The 22,875-nt window shown below is 44.7% G+C and overlaps 1 pseudogene; it reads left to right on the forward strand.

The window, feature by feature from the left end:
• The first annotated feature begins 254 nt into the window (after nucleotides 1-254).
• LOC147692389 (uncharacterized) overlaps nucleotides 255-22,875 on the forward strand; it is a 50,872-nt pseudogene continuing 28,251 nt past the window's right edge.

Below are 22,875 nucleotides of genomic sequence, written 5' to 3' on the forward strand. Positions count from 1 at the left end.
CACAGCATGAAACACAGAATAAAAATAAAAAAATAACTAAATCAGGAGACAGCAAACACCAGTGAGTGAACTCTCACCCAGGTTGTAGGTCCAGTTGTAAAGTAATGCGGGGAAAATGAAAATTGTGCCCAACGAAAGTACTCCTACTGCTGCCGAAAGTTCTCAATGCTGCATTAAAATGAATTTTATTGAAGAAGAAAAACCAATTTACAGAACGTGGTAGAGATTGGTACATCGTTGGTGCTAAATACAAGATGGCGGCAAGTTCGGTGACTCCGTACTGGGTAGCTGTCGGCGTAAGCTTGCTTCTCTGCTTGACATACAGCAACAGTGACGGAGAGAAGGAACGTCGGAGAAGGAAGAACAATGGTTACAGGAAGATGCGGTTGAAGAAGATCCACGCGGCTGAGGCTCAAGGTAAGAAGGTACCTCGCAACATGTTCAAAAGATGCAAGGTGCCTGTAACTGCCACAGCGATAATAACTGTAAATGCCATGGTGCTGGCCACCATACGAACAAGCATAACAAAACAGAGTGACCTGAAACTTTCACAGCCGTCAGTGTTGTCGATGTAAGCACAGAAGTATCACACTATACACAACACGTGAAGTGCTCGCAGTAAAGGGAAAGCCAAAGGTTTACAGTGGAGCGAAATAGGGTACTCGGGCAGCATCAATAAGTGGCAATAGTACAAGTACATTGTAGACGAACACAAGTCGGAGGACAATGGAAACCGTGCACTGATAGTGGAAGCAATCAGGAACAGATGAAGAGCACAAATGAAAGGCGAGGCTCTAATTTGATAGGGACAGGCTCAGATTATTTGACCCAAGTCGAAGCACATTCACCAAGCTTGATAGAAAAGCAGAGCGGTAAAACTCTAACAGTCCATAACTTGGCCAAGGTTGGGTAAGGAAACTGGCATGCCCGAGTTGAGGCTGACCGATGTTTGCTGGTCACTGGTGGGGCTGGGGCTGCCAAGCTCTTAAGGTTCAAGCTTGAATTTCTTCATGTAGTTGTAGTATTGTAGATTTCTTAGTTGCAGTAAGAAGGTTACTTGTCATGTAAGTCTATTGAATTTGAATTCACACAGGGTTTGAAGACCAGATCGTCGCCAAAATGTTTTAGTATGAAAGTCCACAGAAGACCAGGTTGTAGTTCCAAGTAGTAACTTTATTCAGGTACAAGTTACAGAAGATACAATTTGTAGCCAAGATGGTAAGTAGGCCTGTATGTAGACCCCACCAGGAGCATCCTCGTAGCTGCTCAGCCTGCTGACACCAACTGACCAAGATCATGCACCCAACATTCTATGAGATCATATTTTTCCATACACATCCAGGCTGAACAGCAGGAAAGGGGTAAAGGAAGGAAGAAGATATAAAATAACATCACAACACAAGGCATGCTAGACTTAGCCCCGTCTATCTTGTTAATCAACAATTTAATCAAAAGATGTTCTGACCAGAGCACAGGTTGTGGGTTGTTGACCATTATATTGGGCAGGTTAGAGAAAATGAGATACAATATATGTCCCTTACAATGAGTCGGGAGCCTGACTAGTTGTTAAAGCTGAATTGCAGACAGGTCATGTAACAAATTTTGTGACTGACTACAAGTAGTGTCATCTAGATGTATATTTAAGTCTCCCAATAAGGTGAAATTCACAGTTCAGAGACTATAAGACGCTATGATAGCCCAGATATACTGCAGAAAGTCTACAGCAGGTCCCAGGTGCCTGTAAAGGAGCAATCCCGAGAATGTGAAGGAAGGCAAGATGTTCATAGAGAATGGTCCCTGACCATTCTCTATGTAGAAATGTGACTCATTTTGACTGCTTTTTGGGTGGCTCTTAGCAAGAACATAAATACCAGAAAAGTGCTTAGAGATAGGGCCTGCAATTGAACTGTTTGACACCAGAAGTCATCAAAGCAATCATGCAGCAATATCAAGAGTTTTCTGGCTCCCTACTGAAAAGTAAATATTCCCATCTGGTGGTGTTTTATTGGTTGTAATCAGATTTACCTGAAAACCCTGTTGGCACTTCATGCCTTTCAGGTCCCTGCACATTAGGGATTTTGCCCCACTGATGGTTAGTTATTTCAGTGAGGCGTTTCATGCTTGAACTCTTTCTTCCTTACAATTCTCCTTGCTCCTGCTAGACAGGCCGTTGCAATCTACATTTACACTACTTAGAAGGTGATTGTCTCTTGGTTGGATCCGGGAACTTGGGAAAAAGCTACAAAGTTTCCTTATCAAACACTTGGTAACATTCATTCTTGGAGGTCAGAATGGTTTACATTCATACTTTGTCCTATGGGAGATAGAAGTATTGAAAGTGACATCCCCTGTGTTTTTAACCTTTCCCAATTCCCCACAGACTATATAAATTGTACTCAAATACTTGAGGTAATTTTATATATAAACAGACCCCACTGGAAATTCCATTTAGAAGTGCTCCCTCCACTGGTGGTTGAACCCACCCAGGCACACTGGGGGGTATATTTACGAGCCCCAGTGCATTGCTCTTGAACCCTGCAATGTGGTACAAGAGACGCAAGTCAAAAAAGAGACTTATGAAGCCACGCAAGCCACCTTGCATGCCCCTGTGTAGCTTCATAAATCTTGAGTAATGTAACGCAGAGCAAATAACTGTGTTGCATTACTCTACACCATGGAGGCATTTCCACATGTTGCATGGGTGTTCTCAAGCAACATCCATGGATTTTGACGCATTCCCAGATATACAAGAACAGATAAACCTGGTAATGCACCAAAAAATACGCCTCCCCAATGATATTGTGTGCTGCATTCTACAGCACACATATAATGAGTAAAAAAAACCTCAGAACTGTTTTTGGGCAGGAAGGTGCTTCTTCTTGCACACAAAAAATTCTGTATGCAAGGCAAGCACCTTTGCACCATGGTGCAAGGGTGCCTGCATTGGCACTAGGCTGCCCATTGTGCACCAGCTCTTTGGAAAGGACAGGAATGCATTTTATTCTTTTAAATAGAATGCATTCTTGCCCTTTTCCTGTCCTGCAGTGCAGCAAGTTGACTCGGTGACTTTTTTTGAAAAAATGATACTAGGTGTTCTAGGTGAAGCTTAAAGATGAAGCATGCCACTAGTGAATTTTAGTGGGAGAGAGTCTTTTTAAAAATCCTAAAGGATTCACCGGTTAGGAGCAGTGGTACGGTAGCTCCACTCCTCTTTGATTATTTTTTTACCTATCCATTCAGCCCTGGTGGGACGTATCCTGCGGAAGGGACAGACCAGACCTGACGCACAATGAACTCTTGTGTTCTCTCTTATCCCTTCCCATTTTCTCCAGCTAGCTTCCCACTGGCTTTTTATCCTTAACCTGTAATTTGTAGTCTTGACAGAAGGAACGGGATTGACATATCTGAGTTCCATAACCTACACAGCATAACCTTTGAACCTGGGAGGATCAGGATCTTTAGATCGAGCTACACTTTAATTAATCAATCAATCAATCAATCAATCAGAGTACTTGTAAAGCGCGCTACTTACCCGTGAGGGTCCCAAAGCACTGAGGGGAGAGGGGGGTGCTGCTACTGCTCAAAGAGCCAGGTCTTCAGGAGTCTTCTGAAGGCGAGTAGGTCTTGGGTCTGCCGTATGTGGGTAGGGAGGGTGTTTGAGGTCTTGGCTGCGAGGTAGGAGAAGGATCTGCCGCCGGAGGTTGTTCGTTGGATGTGGGGGACAGCGGCGAGGGCGAGGCTGGCAGAGCGGAGCTGGTGGGTGGGGGTGTGGAAGCTGAGTCTGCTGTTCAGGTAGGCTGGTCCGGCGTTGTGGAGTGCTTTGTGTGCGTGGGTGAGGAGCTTGAAGGTGATCCTCTTGTCGATGGGGAGCCAGTGTAGGTCTCTCAGGTGGGGGGTGATGTGGATGTGGCGGGGGACGTTGATGATCAGTCGGACGGAGGCGTTTGGATGCGTTGTGGTCGTCGCAGGTGTTTGGCTGGGATTCCTGCGTAGAGTTTGTTGCAGTAGTCCAGTCTGCTGCTGACGAGGGCCTGTGTCACCGTTCTTCTTGTTTCGGTCGGGACCCACTTGTAGATCCTGTGGAGCAAGCGGAGGGTGTTGTAGCAGGAGGAGGAGACGGAATTGACCTGCTTAGACATGGAGAGGGAGGAGTCGAGGATAAATCCTAGATTACATGCATGGTCGGTGGGTGTTGGTGCTGTTCCCAGTGTGGTCGGTCACCAGGAGTCGTCCCAGGCAGAGTGGGTGGGTCCGAGGATGAGGACCTCCGTCTTGTGCGAGTTAAGCTTCAGATCCAGTTGGCGACGGCCTTCATTCCCTCATGGAGGTTGGTTTTGGCAGTGTGTGGGTCCTTGGTGAGGGAGAGGATGAGCTGGGTGTCGTCAGCGTAGGAGATGATGTTGAGGTCACGATAGCGGGCCACTTGTGCGAGGGGGGCCATGTAGACATTGAACAGCGTTGGGCTGAGGGGTGGGTCCTGGGGGCTGCCGCAGATGATGTCAGTGGCTTTGGATCGGAAGGGTGGGAGGCGGACGCTCTGGGTTCTGCCGGAGAGGAAGGCCGTGGTCCAGTCAAGAGCCTTCTCTTGGATTCCAGCTTCTAGGAGGCGTGTCTTTAGAGTGCGATGGCAGACTGTGTCGAAGGCGGCTGACAGGTCCAGGAGGATGAGGGCTAATGTTTCGCCGTTGTCTAGTTGGCGCCTGATGTCATCTGTTGTGGCGATGAGGGCTGTCTTGGTGCTGTGGTTTCGTCTGAATCTGGACTGAGACGGGTCCAAGATGTTGTTGTCTTCCAGGTGGCGGGCCAGTTGCATGTTGACGATTTTCTCGATGACCTTTGCCGGGAACGGGAGCAGGGAGATGGGCCGGAAGTTCTTGAGGACCTTGGGGTCCGCTTTGGGCTTCTTGAGGAGGGCGTTGATTTCGGTGTGCCTCCATCTTTCCGGGAATGTTGCTGTTTCAAAGGAGATGTTGATGACCTTCCGTAGTTGGGGTGCGATGGCTGCATCTGCTTCGTTGAATACGTGGTGTGGGCACGGGTCAGACGGAGATCCTGAGAGGATGGAGTTCATGACCTTGCGTGTCTTGTCATTGTTGATGTTGGACCAGGAGGTCAGGCGGTTGGCGCTGGTGGTGTTCACAGGGGAGGTGGAGTCTAGCGTAGTCGGGGCGGTCGTGGTGTTGAAGATGTTGTGGATGTCAGCGATCTTGCGGTGGAAGAAGATGGCTAGTGAGTCGCACAGTTCTTGTGAGGGCGGGATGTCGTTGGCGTTGGCGCTGGGGTTGGAGAGTTCCTTTACGATGCTGAAGAGCTCTTTGCTGTTGTGTGCATTGTTATCCAAGCGGTCTTTGAAGAAGGATCTCTTTGCTAATTTGATGAGGTGGTGGTGTCTGCGTGTGGCGTCCTTGTGGGCTGCATGGTTGTTCTGTGTGCGTTCGTGAAGCCATGTTTTCTCCAGTTTCCGGCATGCATGTTTAGAGATCAGGAGCTCGTCGGTGAAACAGGTGGCTCTCTTGTTGGTGTGGCTGTTGGAGGGTTTTTTGAGCGGGGTGAGGCTGTTGGCGCAGTCGTCGATCCACTGTCTGAGGTTTCGGGCTGCAGCTTCTGGGTTGGTGGGGTTGATGGGTGGGTTCTTGGCGAGGGAGGTGATCAGCTGGTCTTCGGTGACTTTGCTCCTGCAGCGGCGAGGCAGCTTTTGGGTGCAGTGCTGCGTGGTTGGTTTCTTGAAGGTGAAATGGATGCAGCGGTGGTCGGTCCAGTGGAGTTCGGTGGTGTGGTCAAAGGCGACGTGGGAGCCTGTGGAGAAGGAGGGATCCAGCGTGTGGCCGGTGGCGTGGGTGGGTGCGGTGATGAGTTGTCTGAGGCCGAGGTTGTCGAGGTTGTTGATCAGCATGGCGGAGTTGGCGTTGTTGTTGTTCTCGAGGTGGAAGTTCAGGTCCTCGAGGAGGATGTAGTCCATGGAGGCGAGTGCGCGGGTGCTGGCGAGGTCGGCGATGGAGTCACTGACCTGAGCCCGGGGTCCGGGGGGTCTGTAGATGAGTGTTCCTCTAAGGGTGGTGTTGGAGTCGGTGTGGATTCGGAAGTGCAGGTGTTCGGCTGTGTTGAGGGTGTCGGCTGCCTGGATGGCGACTTTGAGGGTGGACTTGTGTACGATGGCTATTCCTCCTCCGATTCCGTTGGCGCGATCCCTGTGAGTGATCTTGTAGCCATCCGGGATGGCTATGGCGATGTCGGCCGCCGAGTAGTTGTTCCACCAGGTCTCGGTCAGGAAGGCCACGTCTGGGGTGGAGGTGTCGAGCAGATCTCAGAGCTCAACGGCATGTTTGCGTGCAGAGCGGGTGTTGAGGAGTATCTAGCAGAGGTGGTTGGGTCCAGTCCTTGGAGGTTTGGTGGTTCTGTCTGAGGTGAAGCTGCAGGTGTGGCAGGAGAAGGGTCCGTGGGTGCGTTTCGGGGCGGCCTGGAAGCAGGTGTGGTTTTGGCTGGTGTTGAGTGCATGGAGGGTGCTGGCGTCATAGTGGATTCTGGTGTCGTGGGGTTCGCGGGGTCCAGGGGTTCTGGTGCTGGGTGCGGTCCAGGCACGGACGGGCGCAGACAGGCTTGTCTTAGGCGTGCCTTTGGCGCAGACGCTTCTCAGCCTGCATATGAGGTGGCTTGGGAGGGAGGAGCAGATGGGAGGCGGGAGTGGGAGGTGAAATAGGTGTGCAGGGGGGGTGGGCCATAGGGAAGCAGTGGCGGGAAAGGGCCGGATCAGGAGTGGCAGGGGGCAGGGGAACTGGCGCACAAGGAAGAGGTGAGGGAAAAACCCAGGAAACAAGGAGGCAGCAGGGAGGCAGGAACCAGGCAATCAGGTGATGAGCAGCGGCGTGGGGGCTACCTGCCTGCGAGCAGGGTCAAAGGTCACAAAAAAACACAGAAAGGTCACAAAAAATGGGGAAAACGAGTGGCACAGAGGCACAAAGGTCACAAGAAAGGGCAGAAAAGGTCACAAAAAACGGGGGGAAACGAGTGGCACAGAGGGAGAAAGGTCACAAGAAAGAGCAGAAAGGTCACAAAAAACAGGGGAAACGAGTGGCACGGAGGCAGAAAGGTCACAAGAAAGGGCAGAATGGTCACAAAAGACGGGGGAAAAAGAGTGGCACAGGAGGCATAAAGGTCCCAAGAAAGGGCAGAAAGGTCACAAAAAATGGGGGGAAACGAGTGGCACAGAGGCAGAAAGCTTACAAGAAAGGGCAGAAAGGTCACAAAAAAAGGGGGGAAACGAGTGGCACAGAGGCAGAAAGCTCACAAGAAAGGGCAGAAAGGTAACAAAAAAACGGGGGGAAACGAGTGGCACAGAGGCACAAAGGTCCCAAGAAAGGGCAGAAAGGTCACAGAAATGCAGGGGCAGCTAAGCATCAGAAGGCAAAATGGTCAGAGAGACACGGGGGCTGCGAGGGAGCAGAAGGAAAAACCGTGCAGAGAGACACAGTGGCAGCGAGGGAGAGAACGGGCACAGGTGGTGCTGTGCAGAGGGGGAGCAACCTACCTGGAAGGGTCAAGGGTCGCTCTCCTCACTGCGCAGCAGCCAGACTATATGGGGAGCTGGGAGGGAGGTGCAGCTGGTAGGCGGGAGGTGGGGTAGCGAATGTGCAGTCAGGGGTCGGGGCCGCAGGGTACACAGCAGCGAGGGGCGACGAAGGAAACAGAAGGCAAAAGGTCACAAGAATACAGGGGGAAGAGAGTGGCACAGAGGCAGAAAGGTCCCAAGAAAGGGCAGAAAAGGTGACAAAAAACAGGGGGAAACGAGTGGCACAGAGGCACAAAGATCCCAAGAAAGGGCAGAAAAGGTCACAAAAAACGGGGGGAAACGAGTGGTATAGAGGCAGAAAGGTTCCAAGAAAGGGCAATAAGTTCACATAAAATGGGGGGAAACGAGTGGCACAGAGGCAGAAAGGTCCCAAGAAAGGGCAGAAAAGGTCACAAAAAATGGGGGGAAACGAGTGGCACAGGAGGCAGAAAGGTCTCAAGAAAGGGCAGAAAGGTCACAAAAAAACGGGGGGAAACGAGTGGCACAGAGGCAGAAAGGTCCAAAGAAAGGGCAGAAAAGTCACAAAAAATAGGGGAAACGAAACGAGTGGCACAGAGGCAGAAAGGTCCCAAGAAAGGGCAGAAAAGGTCACAAAAAATGGGGAAAACGAGTGGCACAGGAGGCAGAAAGGTCCCAAGAAAGGGCAGAAAGGTCACAAAAAACGATGGTAACTAGTGGCACAGAGGCACAAAGGTCACAAGAAAGGACAAAAAAGGTCACAAAAAACGGGGAAACGAGTGGCACACAGGCACAAAGGTCACAAGAAAGGGCAGAAAGGTCACAAAAAACGGGGGGAAACGAGTGGCACAGAGGCACAAAGGTCACAAGAAAGGGCAGAAAGGTCGCAAAAGACAGAGGGAAACGAGTGGCACAGGAGGCAGAAAGGTTCCAAGAAAGGGCAGAAAGGTCACAAAAAATGGTGGGAAACGAGTGGCACAGGAGGCAGAAAGCTCACGAGAAAGGGCAGAAAGGTCACAAAAAACGGGGGGAAACGAGTGGCACAGAGGCACAAAGGTCACAAGAAAGGGCAGAAAAGGTCACAAAAAACGGGGGGGGGGCAACGAGTGGCACAGAGGCACAAAGGTCACAAGAAAGGGCAGAAAGGTCACAAAAATGGGGGAAACGAGTCACACAGAGACAAAAAGGTCACAAGAAAGGGCAGAAAGGTCACAAAAGACGGGGGAAACGAGTGGCACAGGAGGCAGAAAGGTCCCAAGAAAGGGCAGAAGGACACAAAAAACAGGGAGAAACGAGTGGCACAGGAGGCAGAAAGCTCACAAGAAAGGGCAGAAAGGTCACAAAAAACGGGGGGAAAGGAGTGGCACAGAGGCACAAAGGTCCCAAGAAAATGCAGGGGCAGCTAAGCAACAGAAGGCAAAATGGGCAGAGAGACACGATAGCCGCGAGGGGAGGAGAAGGAAAAACCGGGCAGAGAGACACAGTGGTAGCGAGGGAGAGAACGGGCACTGGTGGTGCTGTGTGGACAGGGAACGACCTACCTGGAAGGGTCAAGGGACACTCCCTTTAAGAATGCCTCTTTTGACAAAAATTCCTTTACAGTAAATAGAGGTAAAATCAGCGACAATTTGCCATTAGGCACAGAGAAAGAGAAAAACCTTTTCCTTTTAGGAAAAAATAAAAACATGTTTGTTTACTAAATAAATGGCGCATCCCATTATCTGCTTTTAGTTCTTTGTTTTGACCATACTTTTTATTGTCAGAATGGGAGCTGAGATGCCTTTTTGGTGTGAATATTACTAAAGGGATGTGCCAAAGACAATACAGTTACTTTGACTTAGTGATCCGCTTGCCGCCACCACAGACACAAATGCAGACACAAACGGGCCATGCAGAGAAACCAATGTTTTGTGGCAAGATGAGGGAGGTCAGTTCAGTGGTGGCTGGCATGTATGAGGGGTGGTAGGGCAGGTGGGACAAAAATGAAGGTAAATAAATAAGTAAAACAATTATTACACTTAGCCTGGATTAAATCCTTGCTGAAAGATAGATCCTTACAAGTGTCAGATGGGTATGTCACGTCCAATGCCCAGCCACTCCAGTGTGGGGTCCCACAGGGATCTTCCCTGAGCCCCACGCTTTTTAATGTTTACATGTCCCCTCTCGAGGACATTGTAACACCTTTTGGCATCAAAACCATAATGTACGCCGACGATACCCAGCTGGTCGTCTCCCTCAACCAATCAAGCAATAGCCAACACAATCTGGCCTGCTGTCTAGAGAAGGTGTACCAGTGGATGTGTGAATCCCGGTTAAAACTAAATGGAGATAAATCGGAGATACTTCTCCTGGGAAATCCAAACAAGATCCCCACATCCCTCCCTTGGCCACCATGCATGGGAACGCCTCCAACCCCCAAATCCGAAGTTAAAAGTCTGGGTATCTGGCTGGACCAGGATCTCAGCTTTAAAACTCAGGCTAGAAAAACCGCAGGAACTTGTTTCGGCCTCATCAAGATGTCACGAAAGATCCTTCATCTGATCCCTCCCCAATCCAGAAAACTTCTGATGCAGGGGCTAGTGAACTCCAGACTAGACTACGGCAACGTGCTGTATCTGGGGGCTCCAGCCTCAGTTGTTCACAGACTGCAGTGCGCACAGAACGCGGCTGCCAGAATCTTGACTGGAACGAAAGCGAGGTGTTCGGCCAAACCAGCTCTCAGAAGCCTGCACTGGCTTCCAGTGAAAGAACGGGTCACTTTCAAGACCTTATGTATTTCCCACAGAATAATGCACGACGAAGGCCCCCCCATTCTGAGACCACTGATGAAATCGTACCAGTCCAATATACAATTAAGATCCAACTCCCTCGCTCTCGCCAGCGTTCCAAGGATTAGGAAGGCCAGAACCGGCGGTCACCTGTTCTCTTACAATGCCCCTAAACTGTGGAACTCCCTCCCACTCACCTTGAGGAGAGAACATAACCTCCTCAGTTTTCGGAAACAACTGAAAACCTGGCTCTTCCCTTGAACATCACTCTCCTCTGCTTCCCTCTCTCTGGATCTATGGTCCCTAGCGCTGGGATGCCCTAGGGTAGGTATGCGCTTTATAAATCCCAACTCAACTCAACTCAACTCAACTCTACCTTCCTGGCACAACATCCTCCTCTCTCAGGTCAGCTCCAGACAGGCAGGCTCCAACGTGGGACCCAGGAAGCTGCAGTAACCAATCCTGGCGCTGCTCTCATGCAGCATGAAAAAAGCACCTAGGATTGTAGAGATCAGCCTCCATCAGCGCTCCCAAGGACACTGGAGCCTCTGCTGTCTCTAACCCAGAAGTCTTAGACAGCTGGGTTAGAGAACTTTAAAATGCGCTTGTCTGGTTGGCCATGGCAACATTGCCGGCCAAAGAGACATGCACACTTTAAGCTTAAAGTGCAATGCCCATCACTGCCTGACTGGCAGTAGCAGAAAGCACCATCCCCCTTTCTGACGCTTGACTCAGGGCGGAGTTTTGAAAAATTAAATGGTAATAAATGAACTTTATTACCATTTTTTTCCCGTCGCTATCAGCAATTTAATTAGTGGGGCGACTGTCCTCCGCCTTAATGGAGGAGCCGACCCTGGGCCAGTTATCCATCTGATTATGGTCATTCCAGGCAAGCAAATATTACATATGGTCCATTTATTTTTAGTAATGCCATGGTTGAACTGCAAAAAAGGAAAATGGTGTACCAAGAGGAATTTTACAGACTGAAAGGCACTTGAGAATTTCCAGACTAGATCTTTGGGTTGCCTACATGACCTTCAAACAGTGTCCACAGGAGCAGTCCCTACAGGTAAGAGAGGTGGGGTGGGGCAGAGTGGCGCCGGGTGGGGCGAGGTGGGGCAGAGCAATGCGGCGGAAGGCAAGTAAAGTGGTTTTCTTTTTTTTTTTTTTCCTCATCTTTGTCTGTCGACTCCCCTTCACCTGTCCCACTGCTCCTACCTGCAGGGGTCACTCCTGAATGTCCCATTTCTATGTCAATGTACAAAGTCAGAATTGCCATGAGAACCTTTGCCTCTGTCGCATAGCACAGATACACTACAGCAAAGCAGTGCAACAGCAGGCAGGATTCCAACAGTCTTGAAATCAAATTAATAATGCATAAAACATGGACTCCTCCTTCCAGGACGAACTTCTAGGAAACACAGTCTAACCCGTTGGTCACACAGTAAAGTTCAGAGTCAATTGAATGTTTTAAATATGGATTTATTACAAATTCAAAGCCAAGTTGAAATATATCAGTATCATAAACATATTTTAGAAGTATAAAATCACTCACTATATGAAAACTGAACCGGTGAATAAAATGAATCCACAATAACAAGAAACAAATTAGAAATTTAGTAGCAGCAATGCATAATATGGGGAAAACAGTTTGATGAGTAGATTGAAAGCTTCCATCCTCTTCCCTATACATGAGATTATATAAGTAAACCTACTAAACCCTATACAAACTCAGGATCAGGGAAACCCTATTTGATTTGGGGAAGTCAAGAAAGGTGTCAGCATAGCAGAACATCTTTAGAAGTTCTTAAAGTAAAGTATATTGCATAGCATAAAGCCACACAACAGAGAGGTCACAAAGAGGTCTGTATTTCTTAGAGTCTAAAGGAATCTGAACAAAGCCAAAGTGCAACAGCCAATTATACCCATATAAGAACCTCCTAGAATTCTAGGTCATGTGACCAACTAAATTTAATCATCAAACAGCAAGAAGTTGGTAACTACACTCAAAATGTCTTCTTCTTTGGTCTGCACATTCAAAACATCCTTGGGTTTCTCTCATCTTTTCTTCCGTACGGACAGGAGTCCTCCTTTCCCTCTTTAATTTATTATCTCTGCCAAGCGGTACTCCTTTGAAGCTCACTATTTCTTTATCACAATGGATCCTTTTTCAACAATGAGCTCACTCTTCGGCACCTAGAGAGGAGAGAAAAACATTGTACTGAAAGCAGGCATTTCACGTTGAAATTAAACATTGCAAAATCCAAAAGCTTAAGGTCTCTGGTATACTTTAGCTCAGTAAGCAATTCAAGTACATGTTTAAATGCATGAGTACGAGTACATATACATTTATGATATAAATGTAGATCACTGTTCCACTGACTACATTTTTAGTTACAAATTTATGGAGAGCATTAATAAGTATGTGAAGATATAAGAAATACAATGTTATTCAATCCACACAAGTGTACATATATGTGAGAACTGCAAATTGTTCCTACTGTAAAGAAAATGTTAATACACACGCATATAAATGCCAGGATTTCAAAGTAGTGGCACTTTCTATATTGGTTCAAGTGCACTACACTTTTAGTAACGTTAGGTCACACAAATGCGTAAGGCCATACAAAAATATATACGTGGCTTAATTAATCACGACAGAGTGGATCCAAAATTACGTTGCTCCAAAAGCTTAAAAGCCGGGATATTGTTTGTTTGTACAAACTGTTCCGACAATGAAAGACATTTTACAGATAGGGAAAGTAATGGTAGAGGGATCCAATTTGAAAAAAAGGGAGGGTACAACGAGTCACAAAGAATGAGCTTACACTGGCAGGCTATTGTAAGTAGTGTTTTGTTTAGAAAGAAAGCTAATAAAAGTGTACTTTCCAAGATTGTGAATGCTTTTTGAGTGCATTTCAAGGGCCTCATGTGATATAGCTGTTTGTGTATTGTGTACAGCAGAATACTTAACAGTTATTTGAGACCCAAAATGGAATGTTACACCAGTGTATAAATAATTAAGAGGATTAATAGTACCTGGAATGGATCACCTTCTTCACCTTGTGATTAGTTCAACAAAGCTTAAAATAAACATTGTGTGGCTAAGACTAGCTGCTCTCACAATTCAATATTTAATTCCTAAGCTGATGAGACTATAGACATCACATCCTGTTCGAGACCGGGACGAGAACGGAGTTCGGCGGCCGATTCCATTCATCCACAAAGATTATCTATGACTTGCTTTATTATCCTGAAACCCCTTAACGATCGATAGGCAGACCGCCTTTAGTGCCCTCCTCTCCCCTTACCCGAACCGGTTCACGATCCAGCTATCAGCGGTTTGACTTATATATATCGGTGCTAAAAGAAAAAGAATGGTTTCCCTCCGGGACCGGAATAGCCCGCATTGACCCCTGCCGTTCGAACCGCTCTTTTCTGACTCGACTAAAAGGGCACACTGCACTGACTCTATCGGATGAGCATATAGGAGGACCCTCCCCCTGACAGAATCCGGAACCCTCCTCATTTATTCATCGAGACTACAGTCAGGATCTTCTTGTGAATTAATCAGAGAAAAAAAGTATATGCCACATCGTCTATATACACTTGCTCGTTTGTTTCCCCTCCCTGTTTGAATGTACCCCCGCCCTGAAGAAGGTGTGGCCCACTTTGGCATTTAACACCGAAACGCGCGTTGGCGTGAACTCTATGGACTGCAGCAGTTTAGTCCTAGTGGACTACATCTGGTCATCTGTTTTGCGTCCATAATCTGCACCCTGAACTTAATAACCATCATTTTTCCATTGTAGCCATGGGTGCTCCTTCCCCCTTCTCCCTTCTCTTGTCACCATACGAATGAATGAGGTAGTGAGTGAAGTAGCCATTTTCTGAACAGTGTGAGAGTTGCTTTTGTGTGCTAGGGAGTGTGTGAAACCTATATATGCCTTCTATTTGAATTGTTTATACACCGAATCTGTTTTATCTTGCTCTATCATGAATTGAAAAATGTATATTAATGAAATGTCTTTTACAAAAACCATTAATTTGGTCCAAAATATTTTTTTATAAAACATGTTAATAAATAAACTATGTGTCTAAAAAATCAGTAATGTCTATGGCTCTGATGTTCTGCTAATGTCACCCCGCATATAACACTGTGGATCCCTAATGGGACCTTGATATCTATGTTGGCAGGGTGTGCTGTTGTCTATTTTGTTGCAAATTCTCCCCTGTTTTTCCTGCCTATAATCAAAAAATCCCTGTGGGGAACCCCCTTCTATTATATAGAGACTATAGACTCTTCTGGTAGTAGTAATGCATAGTGTTTGTTGATTGTCCCAAAACATGAGATACCCTGAGCCAACAAATTAGCTGCCGCCTATAATTATTTTTGTCTATTGATTATTGTTCATCACAGGGTAAGATGAATGGAAGATAGGAATGAAGGAGACCTTTGTATCTTTTTTAATGTGCCCAAGAGATTAACTTTAGGAATAGTGGATATTCTTTTCCACAACTCTGAATTTGGGTTTACCCCACTCAGGGGTGGTTTCTCAATTAGGGCTCTGGTCCTGCACCCCCCTGAAATTCCTACACATTCCTGCACAAATGTTAAATAGGTCAATTTATTTAGTCATACGATCGTATCTCTAAACCAATCAATGTAATTAAGTCTATGCTGTCTGTCCCAGGCAGCCTGCCCCACCTCGCTCTGTAGCAGGAAACGGAAGCCAGGCAGTAAATCAACTTTGTGAACTGTGATGCATGACAGGGAGCTTACTGGTCTAAAACCCTTCATTGCCATTGTAGTCTATGGCAGTATCCATTATAGGCCAGAGATGCTTTTAGCGTCATGGTTTAGGGCGCTGGAGTCTCTGTCCCTGCATGAGAGCAGCAGTCCGTCATTCACTGGCATAGATCCCAACCTTTCCCATTGGTCACACGTAGGAGTGGATCCACATACATGTGTTTTGGTGCCTTGTTCTTGGTAATGGTGTTAGGATGATACTCTTCTGTTATGTATATTTTGCTGAGCCCCCTGCCACACTAACCTCCCCATATGTGTCACCGCAGGCTCTGGCTGCACGCCGATGGCCCAGTTAGAATTGGAGCTGCCTTATTTGTTCCTGTAGTGCCAGAAGCACTCCTATATATTGGGACCACATGATGACCTTTGACTACCATTGTTTTATTTGACTTTAGGTGTTTTAATTTACTCTAGCTTGAATGTACGACATCATTTTTTCTGCATGTGCATTATGCCTTGAGATTCCATATCATGTCTCCTTGTTGCCTCAAAGTGGGAATGTTTCACAGAGTAGAACAGCCTTGCCAGGCACAAAAAGTGTGGGATGTACATTTGAAAGCATGAGAGAGAAAATGGTGTGGAAGGTACTTGTCTGTCTCGGAGGGTAGTGTTATAGGCAGTGGTGCCCAAATGTTCATCATTTTTTACATTGGGAACTGAAGTGTGTGGTGATATAGGCAGTGGTGCACAAATGTGCGTTATGTTGTACATTGGGAAGTTTAAGGAAGCTTTTACTATTGACTTTGACATGCACTCATGCCATCTTGAATTCTCACTCTTCAGCTCTGCACACACAATCAGGCCCCCATGTTACTCCCATTATTTGGGTTATTCACACTCAAGATTGTTTTCTGTACATTTAGAGATGTTTTCTACTTTTGCAAGCTTCACTAAGATAGAGGGCTGGAATGTTGAGAGCGCAGGAGAATATATGGGAACTCCTTTGCCTTTGGAATGCTTGCATGGAGCTCAGCCAACTCCAGTAAATTTCCTTGGCGGAGCGGAGGTCTTCTTGGAAACTTCTAGTGCATTGAGATTATAAAGCTGGGGTTTCCTGATGCGGAGAGCCAGATTTTGGATCTGAAGGATGGACACATCTATTCAGTGTGGCAATTCCCAGCTTGTGGAGTCTCTTGATCCCAGGGCTGTGAAACCCCCAGTCTGTTATGGGCTAAGATGAAGTTATCGCAGCTGGAGATGTATTTTCTCTGATTAATGGCATTGTGATATATGAGTGTGTCTGTGTGCACATTCAAGTCTCCAGTGGTTACAATCATCTAATGTATTCTGTGTACATATCTTTCATGCTTTCCTTTGACAGGGTTTATTCCTTGTGTCTGATTACTTGCAAATAACAGTGCTTATTTCTTGCAGTGGACGTCCAGTATTATTATGTTTATTATCTGCTTATATTTTATGCATGCATTTAACAGTTTGCATTTGACTTGTGTGTTATTATTGCTTATATATCTATATATATATTCACTGAAAAAACCATAGGTTATAGACCATATATAGTTAGGAATTAGCATTTACAAAACCTTATTTTACTCACACAAAACCATTGAAATTCGCATATATAGTCAGTTGCACTAACTATATATCGCGCACCCGCAATCCACTGCTGATCATGTCACATATTACATCATTCATGACATGGTCAGTGACATCACTGATGACATCTCAAATGACATCACTGATGAAATCACTGATGACAACATCCAGTGACTGTATGTTTCTGTAAAGTTAAAATATGTCTTACATATTGAAGAATGAGTGGATGTATAAGTGTCTGGATGAAGGATTTAGTAGGTGCATGACTGACTGTATGAGTGACTGATTAAATGTGTCTCACTGAGTGCATGGGTTAGTGACTAAACTGTCTTAATTTGTGCATCATTATGTCTGTTGTTCTGTAAACTGCTGCATGTGTTGATCAGTAGCTATATGAGTAACTATATGGGTTATTGATTTCTTGCCCAAGTATTTGTATGGGAGACTGAGTGTGTGTGCGGGTGGCTGGGAGGTGTATGACTCTGTGCATAGATGTGTGAGCAGTTGATTCACTAGATGTATGGGTTCAAAAGTGCATGTGGAAACAGCTGTATGGGCGGTTGACTGTGTGCATGAGTGTATTGGTGAGTGAATGGATATCTCAATGCTACATGTCAAAGTAAGTACATATGTAAAACACAGTACATGTGAGAGTTGACATATATAAATAACTGTGCATAAGAGCCAGTGAATGCGTGAGTGGCTGTATGGATCATTGTGAACTTGTATCAGGGATTGTATAAGAGAGTAAATATGTGTTAGTATATGTTTGAATAAGTAAGGTGTGTATAACTGTATAGTTGAGGAAATGGAGGTGTGATTGATTCTTTGCATGACTGACTAGGTGTGTGAGTAACTCCATGGATGAGTGACAGTCTGTGAGTGTCTGTTTACACTGAGTGTATCTAAGGTTATATTAGAGTCTGAGGAGGTTCATCGTATAATCACATGAATGATGTCATCAGTGATGTGATCAGTAATGTCAAATGAGATGTCATCAGTGATGTCATCAGTGATGTCATTTGAGATGTCATCAGTGATGTCATCAGTGATGTCATTTGAGATGCCATCAGTGATGTCATTTGAGATGTCATCAGTGATGTCATCAGTGATGTAATTTGAGATGTCATCAGTGATGTCATCAGTGATGCCACTGACCATGTCATGAATGATGTAATATGTGACATGATCAGCAGTGGATTACGGGTGCGCAATATATAGTTAGTGCAACTAACTATATATTCGAATTTCAATGGTTTTGTGTGAGTAAAATAAGGTTTTGTAAATGCTAATTCCTAACTATATATGGTCTATAACCTATGGTTTTTTCAGTGAATTTTGAAGGTTTTGTAAATGCTAATTCCTAACTATATATGGTCTATAACCTATGGTTTTTTCAGTGAATATATATATATATATATATATTACCTACTGGCGGTCGCCAGTAGGTATATATAGTTAGGATTTTTTCTCTATGGGATTTTTGAAAATTCTATGTCTAATAACTTTGGCGTTTGTGGACGGAATTGGCTGAAATTTTCAGGAAAATGGAACATTTTGTTTCTGAGCAGCGCCTGACAATTTGGGGGGGTTTCATCAAGGGGGGCCGAGAAAAAAGGGGGGTCCCAAAACGCGTTTTTCCCATGTTAATTTCCATAGGGCGGTTGGCCTCACTTTTAGCTCGAACGGCTGAATGGATTTGCACGAAACTTGGCAAAATTGTAGGGACTGTTAGCCCGATGTGCCTTTGCTAGGTCTCAATATATGTGCTCCAGTGGATTTTGAGTAATTTAGGTTCAAAAAAAGATATATATCTGGGCGGAGCCTAACCACACATCTGATCTGATTGGCTGTCAGCACTTCATCCAAGAAGTGTTGGCAGCCATCTTGGGACCAATATACATGATAGCACCTCATTAAAAAGCATTGTAGTTAATAGAGGGTTTTAGGACTTTAGTTACATTATAAATCATTTGTTGATGGTACCATACTCGTTTTAGGAATTGTGGTGGGTTCTAAGGTGATTTTACCATGTGAAAAAACCTTCTGCTGTGATATCATGAATATTGTTTGAAAGAAAACTAATATCTCATGATTTTCCCACAGTGGTTTGGAAGGGGATCTATAAGCTAAACTGAAAGCATATTTTCTGTAAATTCACATTATCTTTCTCAGTCATGTGAAAATGAAGTCTGACATTCTCAGTAAAACATGTACATCCAACAGGGACAGAGACTGTCAGTTGATTCCTTTGTGTTCTACTGCAGCCTCCTAGAGTGTTCTAAAGAACAACTAGAGCGCTAACAGTCCTACTTATTACAAAGGTATGGCACACCTGAAGCCATCTTGATTGGAATAAAGTGGTAACTCTTAAAAGATTTAATTTAAAAAGAAACAACATGAGGGGGTATATTTTGCCATAGAAAGTATGATTAGTGCTGCAGAATGAAAAATTAGGGCACATTTTGAGTGACTTCTCAAATCCTTTTCTATTTCATTAAAACATTCTGACATGCAGTCTCCCAAAATGGCCACCAGAGACAAAAGAGCCCAAATGTAGCCCAAATATCACCCAGATGTAGCCCAAGTATAGCCCATTGACAGAATGTCCCAGAGTGTTCTAAAGAACAACTAGAGCGCTAACAGTCCTACTTATTACAAAGGTATGGCACACCTGAAGCCATCTTGATTGGAATAAAGTGGTAACTCTTAAAACATTTAATTTAAAAAGAAACAACATGAGGGGGTATATTTTGCCATAGAAAGTATGATTAGTGCTGCAGAATGAAAAATTAGGGCACATTTTGAGTGACTTCTCAAATCCTTTTCTATTTCATTAAAACATTCTGACATGCAGTCTCCCAAAATGGCCACCAGAGACAAAAGAGCCCAAATGTAGCCCAAATATCACCCAGATGTAGCCCAAGTATAGCCCAATGACAGAATGTCCCAGAGTGTTCTAAAGAACAACTAGAGCGCTAACAGTCCTACCTATTACAAAGGTATGGCACACCTGAAGCCATCTTGATTGGAATAAAGTGGTAACTCTTAAAACATTTAATTTAAAAAGGAACAAAATGAGGGGGTATATTTTGCCATATGAATTATGATTAGTGCTGCAGAAAGAATAATTAGGGCACATTTTGAGTGACTTCTCAAACCCTCTTCAATTTCATTAAAAAATTCTGACATACAGTCTCCCAAGATGGCCACCAGAGACAAAAGAGCCTAAATGTAGCCCAAATATCATCCAGATGTACCCCAAGTATAGCCCAATGACATAATGTCCCAGAGTGTTCTAAAGAACAACTAGAGCGCTAACAGTCTTACTTATGACAAAAGTATGGCACACCAGAAGCCATCTTAATTGGAATGAAGTGGTAAGTCTGAAAACACTCAATTTAAAAAGGAACAACATGAGGGGGTTAATTTTGCCATAGAAAGTATGATTAGTGCTTCAGAAAGAAAAATTAGGGATCATTTTGAGTGACTTCTCAAATCCTCTTCTATTTCATTAAAAAGATTCTGACATGCAGACTGAAACATGCACTTTGAATACCAGCAGCAGACGTCCCTGGTGAGCAGTTGCTTTACTACAGTGATCTAATGTGCAACTAGAGTGCTAACATTCAGAATTTATGGCAAATGTGTGACACATCTGAATGCCTTCTTGATGGAACCAAAGTAAACAAGCATTGAAAATGCAATAGATCTCGCCCTCGTTTAAGTTAAAGCCATTCTGTTTGTAATGAGGTGGCTTTTTAGCTTTGCTTTTATTAGTGTTTTTTCAACTTTCATGTAAATAACATGCATCTGTATGCATATAAGTATATGTATGCATGCATTTATGTTTGTATTTATATAGATATACAGATGATATATGTTTATATATGTATGTATATATATATATATATATTCACTGAAAAAACCATAGGCTATAGACCATATATAGTTAGGAATTAGCATTTACAAAACCTTGAAAATTCACTGAAAAAACCATAGGTTATAGACCATATATAGTTAGGAATTAGCATTTACAAAACCTTATTTTACTCACACAAAACCATTGAAATTCCATATATAGTTAGTTGCACTAACTATATATCGCGCACCCGCAATCCACTGCTGATGATGTCACATATTACATCATTCATGACATGGTCAGTGACATCACTGATGACATCACTGATGACATCTCAAATGACATCACTGATGACATCACTGATGACAACATCCAGTGACTGTATGTTTCTGTAAAGTTGAAATATGTCTTACATATTGAAGAATGAGTGGATGTATAAGTGTCTGGATGAAGGATTTAGTAGGTGCATGACTGACTGTATGAGTGAGTGATTAAATGTGTCTCACTGAGTGCATGGGTTAGTGACTAAACTGTCTTAATTTGTGCATCATTATGTCTGTTGTTCTGTAAACTGTTGCATGTGTTGATAAGTAGCTATATGAGTAACTATATGGGTTATTGATTGGTTGCCCAAGTATTTGTATGGGAGACTGAGTGTGTGTGTGGGTGGCTGGGAGGTGTATGACTCTGTGCATAGATGTGTGAGCAGTTGATTCACTAGATGTATGGTTTCAAAAGTGCATGTGGAAACAGCTGTATGGGCGGTTGACTGTGTGCATGAGTGTATTGGTGAGTGAATGGATATCTCAGTGCTACATGTCAAAGTAAGTACATATGTAAAACACAGTACATGTGAGAGTTGACATATATAAATAACTGTGCATAAGAGCCAGTGAATGTGTGAGTGGCTGTATGGATCATTGTGAACTTGTATCAGGGATTGTATAAGAGAGTAAATATGTGTTAGTATATGTTTGAATAAGTAAAGTTTGTATAACTGTATAGTTGAGGAAATGGAGGTGTGATTGATTCTTTGCATGACTGACTAGGTGTGTGAGTAACTCCATGGATGAGTGACAGTCTGTGAGTGTCTGTTTACACTGATTGTATCTAAGGTTATATTAGAGTCTGAAGAGGTTCATCGTATTATCACATGAATGATATCATCAGTGATGTGATCAGTAATGTCAAATGAGATGTCATCAGTGATGTCATCAGTGATGTCATTTGAGATGTCATCAGTGATGTCATTTGAGATGTCATCAGTGATGTCATCAGTGATGTCACTGACCATGTCATGAATGATGTAATATGTGACATCATCAGCAGTGGATTGCGGGTGCGCGATATATAGTTAGTGCAACTAACTATATATGGAATTTCAATGGTTTTGTGTGAGTAAAATAAGGTTTTGTAAATGCTAATTCCTAACTATATATGGTCTATAACCTATGGTTTTTTCAGTGAATATATATATATATATATATATATATATATATATATATATATATATATTACCTACTGGCGGTCGCCAGTAGGTAGTTATAGTTAGGATAATTTTCAATGTTAAATCTCAACATTCTATTTTGAATAACTTTGGCGCCGGTTGACGAATCTGCCTGAAATTTTCAGGAAAATGGTCTCATGGCGGTCCGGTCCTTCCCTGAAAGTTTGGGGGGGATTCGTCAAGCGGGGGCCGAGATAAAAGGGGGGTCCCAAAACGCGTTTTCCCCATGTTAATTTCCATAGGGCGGTCGATTTCACTTTTAGCCCGAACGGCTGAATGGATTTCCACCAAACTTGGCAAAATTGTAGGGACTGGTAGCCCGATGTGCCTTTGCTATGTCTCAAGATATGTGCTCCAGTGGATTTTGAGTAATTTAGGTTCAAAAAAATATATATATCTATAGCCGCGCTCCCGTGCGCGCACGGGAGTGCGCTCCAGGCGCGACACGCGACTTGCGCGCAGGAAGCTGATTGGATCTCAGTTGTCTGTAAACATTCTAAACAGTGCGGAGCGGCCGCCATCTTGTGTCTCGGTAAAATCGAGACACAAGGGGTTTGAAAAAAAAAGGGGCAAATGACCATAAGGGGGAAGAGTAGACCCCCTCTGACCCCCTAGGTTTGATGTAGGGACTAAAATAGGGTCCTGCAGGGCATTAAAAATTTTTTTTCGTTTTGCGCGGGGATATGCGCTCTCCCGTGCGCGCACGGGAGTGCGCTCCAGGCGCGACACGCGAATTGCGCGCAGGAAGCTGATTGGATCATAAGGGGGAAGAGTAGACCCCCTGTGACCCCCTAAATCCAGGACTATATTTATGAAGGCCTTGCGCTGTTAGTTTTGCGCTTCCTGTGC

The sequence above is a fragment of the Lissotriton vulgaris genome, chromosome 9 (genome assembly GCF_964263255.1).
Source record: "Lissotriton vulgaris chromosome 9, aLisVul1.2, whole genome shotgun sequence".
NCBI lineage: Eukaryota > Metazoa > Chordata > Amphibia > Caudata > Salamandridae > Lissotriton > Lissotriton vulgaris.